We start from the raw sequence: 7,601 nt of genomic DNA, 5'->3' as shown, positions 1-7,601 counted from the left end.
CTAAAGACAGAGTACCTTATAGTATCTTTTGATCCCAGAGACCTGTGATTTCAGTTTTAATGGCAGCTTGAGGGGGATGGGAGAGTAAGAGAGAAAGCCTAGAGATCAGGCAAGGTGGATGGTCTATTTGGAGACCCTCTGTTTTAGCCATATAGTGTGCTACACAAAGAGAAAGACAGCAAAGAAGCATGCCTATTCGAAACTTGACCGTAAATAGAAATTAAAAGTATCTGAGAATTCATAACCACAGGAAAACATCATGTAGGTTTATGATCCTAATTAATACTAACTGTATAATCCAAATACCTCAAAACAAGAATTCATTCCAAGTTGTTCTAAATTGGTGATCCTAAGTACCTCTGGTAGAAGCAATAATAATCTACTTGGGGAAAACACATTTCAACACACACCTCAAAATTTTCCTTCAGCTAAAGTCATAATTTACAAACACAAATCACAGGACATGTGACATAACAAGGGCCCCATGAGTAAGGGCCAGGAGAAGCAACTAGTAATAGAATAAGATACTCAAACAGTTCAGATATTAGAATTATCAGACCTAGAATAAATGTATTAAGTATGTTTAACAATTACAAAGGTGAAGAATGGTTAAGAATAAATGACTCAAAAATAACCAAATATAAAATGAAAAGTATAATAATTAACATTTAGAAGTCAACAAACTTTAAATATCATATTAGGTATAACTTATGAGATAACTATTGAACTGAAGATAGACCAAAAGTATTATCCAGAAAATAGTACACAGAAACAAAGAATTTGAAAACATGAAACATAGGTTAAGAAACACGGCACCCAGTCTGGCAATGGCCAGGCCACCACTGGAAGCCCCCTGGTCTCCAGTGTAGGAATGAGGGGGGTGCCACAGGCCTCAATCCCACTCCTCTTCCTTCCTCCTTCTTCCACCCCATTTCCTTCCCCTTTCCCCTCTCCCCCTCCTCCAACTGCTCTGTAAGATCATCATAGAATGTAAAAAATAATATTAATAAAATTACATTTTCTTAAAAAAAAAGAAACATGGAGAATAGAGGGAGAAGATCTAACACATGTCAAGTAGGAGTTTCAAAGAAAAGATAGATTACAGAAGAGGTGATTTTTGAAGAGGCAATGGATACAATTTTCCAGAATTGATGGAAAACATGAATCAATGATTACATTGCATAATGTTGAATATACTAATTATCCTGATTTGAGCATCACATATTGCACACAGGTATTGATATTCAACTCTGTACCCCACAGATATGTATGATCAAGTATATTTCAATAAAAATGAAAAGAAAAAAAAGAATCAGGAATTCCAATGAAATTCAGGAAGAATGAAAAAGATTACCACAACTAAATACACTGTACTGAAAGCAAAACTAAAAACTAAAGCAAAGACCTATCAGTCAGATATAGGTTTTTAAAAATTGCTAAGTGACAATTGGACAGCTAAATTATCATCAATAATAATAGGACAAGAAAACATTGAAACAACTTATTCAGTATACTGAAAAAAATATAACTGCTAACATAGAATTGTAAATCTACAAAGATTTTCTAAAAAACAAAAACAAAAGTGAAATAAATATATTTTCAGACCAACAAAACTGAGAATGTTTACTGACAATAGAACTTCAAGAAAGGAATAAAATAAAAATAAAACATACAGTATAAGACTATTTCAGGAAAAAGGAAAATGTCCCCATAAGGAAGGTATAAAATGCAAGAAAAAGTGGTAAACATAGAAATTGATACACAAATGGGTAAATAGAAATAAATATCAACAGTGTATGTTAATTTCAGACAAAAATACGGTTAAAGGCAAAAAACTAACAAACGAACAAACAAACAAAAAAACCAAGTTACTAGGGAGAGCCAGGAAAGCCAGATTAAAGCTATTCTATGCCACCACATTGGAATAGGGCAGAAAGAAAAACCGAGGAAGATGAAGATAAGCAGAGAGAAAAATACAGGGAGTAAAAGGCTAACGGAGCATCCTGAGAAGTTGTTAAATGCTAAAAAATAAAAAAGGTTCAGCGTAATTAACATTTCCAACTGTAGAATCAAAGTTCTCTTTCTCCCCCCACCACCGCCCCCCAACTCCAGGCCTGCCTGATACTGATGCAACTCCAATGCTCTCCATCACTTTAAAACGATGTTGCCCAGTAGAGAGAAAAACAGGTTCTCAGAGACCATGACGCTGAAATTATTTCACTTCATATGAGAGTGTTAAAGAACAATTTAATTGTTGTTTTTAAGAATATATACTCCATTTTCTAAAATATGCCAAACCAGTATATCTCCATCTTCTTTCAAGATAGCCATATAAGAGCCATAGGTCTGAGATACATACGTGGTGGGAATTCTTGCCAAATGGATGATTGTTGGACCAGGCAGAGAAGTGGATGAAATCTCCATCAACAAAGCTTTTTTAAAAACATGTATTGCTTTCATAAACCTACTCACCCCCCTCTAGGCCTATGCAGCTATGGCACATGGTAGTAACTGAGAATTTGGAAGATACATATTCAGGTTCTACCTCCCCTTACCAGCTCTGCAATCTTTTAGACAAATTAACTTCTTTGAGCTTCAGTTTCCCTTTCAGCAGAATACCATCTTCCTTGTGTAACACCTCTAGTTGTAACAAGGATTCAATGACATGGGTTATAGGGCTCTATAGACTTCAAGGACTACAATAAATATAAGTTGTTCTTGAAAAATGTTTTCATTATCACAATCGCATGACGCTATTTACGTAATAGTCCCCTTAATCATTTTCTTAATCCTAAGGAGATAATTATAACTGGTACTAAATGTTTCACATTAATTTAGGAAAGCAGAAAAAGGAGAGGTATATTTTTCAATAATGAATAGTATATGCAAAGTATACATGGATGAAGAAAACTAGATCTTATTTTTCAGATGGGCAATTATTATATGATCCTCTGGAAAGAAAACCTAATTCAACTTTTAAGTTTCTAGCTTTAATAATTCTAAGCACGTTTAATAGTCATGCCAAATGACTTGAATGAATTGCTAAATATGAATAGAAAGGGGAATTCTATTCACACAAAGGAAAGGTCTTGTTGCCAGAGAAAAAAATTTAAAAGTTAATGGAAGCTGGAAATGATTTAATGCAACCATAAGAGTGAGTCTGTGAAAAATGTTGAGTTGTGTTTTCTTCTTGACCAGAACAGCAAAAATGTAATCAACTAAAAGACTGAAAGGGTTGAATAACCACTCATCTTTCTCCTTTTTCAAAACTATTTTTTGTTACAGTTTGCAATGCCTTGAAGATAAAGCCAAATAATATTGCAAAACTAAATCCATTTTTAACTAAATACCAGACAGATCTAGTTGTACAGGCTTCCATCATATAATTAGAAAATAAGTCTTTCTATTTATTTATAGGGTGCCATAAAGAAAAGATGAATTCTCAACATCATCACTTTGTTCCCCATAAATATATGCAATTATCATATGTCAATTAAGACAAATAAATTTAAATTAAAAATAAAATACATGATCATCAAAAATAATTTTCAGTGTCATGTCTACAAAGTTTCATTGAACAGATAAAAAATGAAAAATGAAGTATGAATAATGAATGACAAATTATTTTCTTGGGTCTCCAGAAGCCACTTAAATACTAAAATAAAATGATACCGTGATTAATCCTTTGTTACATAAGGATATTGAAAACAATTTTACTGTGGACTTCAGACCACTTGACTCTGTTATGTTAAATAGATCCATTATCCCTAGGGGTATGTCCTTTCTCCATGGAGTTCCAGCTCCTTGCACAAGGATAGCATATTCCTTCTACTTTCCAGTTCTAACAGTCTGTTCTCTTACTTGTATCTTATTGCCAAGGGGCCCACGGCTCTTGGATACTCTATTTTCTCTGTTTCTCCAGATTCCTTCTCCACTCTTCATCCTACTCTATGCCTCTGGAGGCTGATATCAATGGACTGCACAAATTAAGCTTTATTGACAACTGGCTTCCAGTTGAGTTCAGCCAATAGGAGGGACCAACAGGAGAATTGGGATGGAAAGAGAAGTTGGATATTTATTCTGCCAGCTCTCTCCTAGCTGAGCAGAAATTTGGTAGTGGCTTTCTTCTTCTGTTGAAGGCTGCAGTTCTTGGAAGGTGACTCTCTCCTACAGCTATAGCCCTTTCCAATTCCCACTAATGGCTTTCACAGAGTGGTAACAGCTCCGTGCTGTTATTGGCTACTGTGTGTTTTACCATCCCTAGTTGGCTTCCCTTAATTCTGACCACAAACTTTTGTAAGATAGTTCCTTTAGTAAACCCTCTTCAATTACCCCATGTGAGTGTGCCCTCTGTTTCCAGCCAGGACTCTTTCCCACATAAGCCCACCATTACCCATGAGGTCATGTTCAAACTCTTCTTTCTGACCTTTAACTCTTTTCGATATTGTTTTACACCTCTGTTTTGCAAGCTGTGAGCGAACATTACTTTCCCCTCATCTATATGACCTCTAGCACATGTCTTCTTTGCTCTGACTATTATGACTTTGCACCTTATTTTCAATTCACATAAAATTATTTACTTAGGTGTAAGACATACTTCACCTAAAGATTACACAGAATTTTTTTTGCCCATTTTTATTTTTATTTTTTAAAATTTTATTTATTATTAACATATTTGTTATTACAAATCGTGACTTTTCTTTATGCCCTTTATCTGACCTATCACTCCCAAACCCCCTCCCTCCCTTCCTCCCATCTCTAGAATTCTTAGGTTCGTTCTCTCCTGAAAGTCCAAGTCCAGAGTATTGTTGTGGTCTTTTCTTTCTTTCTCTCTCTCCCTCTCCCTCTCCCTCTCTCTCTGTCTCTCCCTCTCCCTCTCTCTCTCTCTTCCTCTCCCTCTCTCTCCCTCTCCCTTTACCTCTCCTTCTCTCTCCTTCCTTCTTTCTTAGCACCCAGTTATGAGTGTGAGAATATGAAGTATTTCTCTTTCTGTGCCTGGCTTATTTCACTTAACATAATTTTCTCCAGACTCATCCATGTTGCTGCAAATGGCAGAATTTCATTCTTTTTATGGCTGAGTAGTACTCTGTTGAGTATATACACCACAGTTTCCTTATCCAGTCATCCGTTGGTGGACACTTAGGTTGGTTACATATTTTGGCTATTGCAAATAGAGCTGCAGTGAACGTGGGAGTGCAGGTGTCCCTTCAACATGTTGATTTCCATTCCTTTGGATATATACCCAGTAGTGGGATTGCTGGATTGTATGGTAGTTCTATCTGTAGTTGTTTGAGGAACCTCCATAGTGTTCTCCATAATGACTGTGCTAATTTACAGTCCCACCAAGAGTGTAGGAGGGTTCTCCTTTCCCCACACCCTCACCAGCATTCAGACTCTTAAACTTAGAGCCCTTTGATTTGTTATCAATAATCTAACTTAATGGCTTTATAAAGGGGAACTTGAAACTTAAAGGGTTGTAAGAATTGAGGCAAGGAGAAAAATAGTGACGAAGGCCTGGGTTAACACTGAAAGAAAGTAAGAAGGCTGGAAAAGGAGGAGAAGCAAATCAAAAGACAAAAAGGCTTTATTTAAAAGACTGAGATTACACAGAAACTTATTCTTCATACTTCTTATAGCTTCTAAGCCAGGAAGAAGCACTAGCTGGATTTGAAATTTTAACTCATTCTTTATTGATTTGTTTCTCCTCCTTTTCCAGCCTTCCTTACTTTCTTTCAAACTCAGGCTTTATCACTATTTTTCTCCTTGCCCCAATTCTAACAATGCTTTGTTACAAGCTCCCATTTATAAAGCCCTTAAATTAGACTATTGATGACAAATCAAAGGACTCTGAGTTTAAGAGTCTGAAAGTCCTTTGCTCTCTCAATATAACAAAGTCTGAATCTTCCACCCTTCAGGGCACAATACACAGTTCATGTATTTTTTTTGTGGGGGGGCTGATCAAAGAAAGGAGGTTAATTTACTCAGAAAGTGCTATCATGTTTACTTAAACTAAGCACTGTTGTTAGTTCTGTTATTGTATTAAAAATATTCAAGTGAAGGATATTCAAGGGTAATTTAGTACATGAGGCTGTTGGAACAGGAAAGATAAACAAAGATAAGATTAGAATGGACTTTTAGAACCAGATTCCACTTTGGCTTTTTACTTCAATCTATTACAGTAATGTCTCCTTTTTTTTACCCCCAAGGACCAGTTTGGATGCTTCCAGACAAGGCCAGAACCCATTCCATAGATGAAGATAGAGAGAGGAGGGATTTCTTTGCCCACAGTAAAAGCATGCAATTTTACTTTCCTGGTAATAAGTTTAAGAGATACCACTATATATCCCTCTTTAGAGAGGAGTGAGAGAAGGGAGGTATAACACAGCCCCAGTGAGATCTGGAGAGTGGGTGGCTCAGATCAGACATTCTGGGGCCACCCCAGTTGTGAAGTGCATAGCATTTGTTTCTGGTGTCTTCTCTGCAGCAGACAGTAGTAAAGTGAGCATGAACTCTGAAGTTGGACAGATTTGTGTTTGAATTCTGGTCCTGCCATTTAATAGGACCAGGCATTATGGACTAAACCAGTGATAAAACCAGATTTCTAAAGGTGCTCTACATTTGATGACTTTGAAATACATTTATCCATTTTACAGATATTTTACTGAGTGCCTACTGTGTTCCACGTCCTATCCTAAGCATGGGGATATTAAAAATGGAAGTAAAATGAGGTCCCTTATCTAATGGGACTTACCATGACTTCACAGACTAGCCTTCTTTCCAGCTATCTACTGACCCTAAAAGGGCTAGATGGCACATTGCCCCTCCTGTGTCCATAGGCAATCAAGCAAAATGCACTAATTAAATGTCTCCGTAATGACTGTGTGCTTCAGGAATGGCCTGGTGCCAATGCCTTGAAAAGTCTGTGCTCCAAATGCCACTCTTGTTCTGAACCTAATGGATAAATTGACCACAGCGTATGCTTAGAATTGATTGTTTTCTTTAGATTTAATCAAGTGCTAGTCTCCTCCTCCTCTGAAAATGTTAATGCTTTCTTTCTACTACAGCCACTGTGCTTTAACATGAAAATAATTAAATTTTCTCCTCTGACTTTTAATTATCCCCTGACAGCTTTTAGAAATGGCACGGATAACACAAATCAGAAATGCCAGTTGGCTTTGGAACGCATCCTGTGTGCTTTTGAAACAGATTTTTTGAGTTATGTTTTGAAAAAGTGTTAGCGTTAATTTGTGTTTCCTTAACCAACACCAGCAGATGAGCAGAAAAGGGAAGGAGATCCTTCACGAATGTAACGGTGCGACAGGAGGACTTCGCAGGATTGACAGTACCATGGAGACAATCAGCCAGCAGAAAAGGGAGATGTCGTTGACTATTTCTTAAGAATGTCTTTCCAGGTGCTATATGCTAAGCTGTGCATCAGACATTTCCTCACCTGAGGTCCCATCTTTATCAGTGCTTCTTAAAGTATCTGTGGGAAAAGGGCCAGGTTTTTTTTTTTTTCTTAATTTCCAATCTAAAAGTTTCCAAGTTCTAACTCTCAATTTCTGTACTTTTTTCATTGTGGACCAGTAACAAACAACCAG

This window comes from Cynocephalus volans, chromosome X, assembly GCF_027409185.1.
Source record: "Cynocephalus volans isolate mCynVol1 chromosome X, mCynVol1.pri, whole genome shotgun sequence".
Taxonomy (NCBI): Eukaryota; Metazoa; Chordata; class Mammalia; order Dermoptera; family Cynocephalidae; genus Cynocephalus; species Cynocephalus volans.
Note: the sequence above shows the minus strand (reverse complement) of the source record.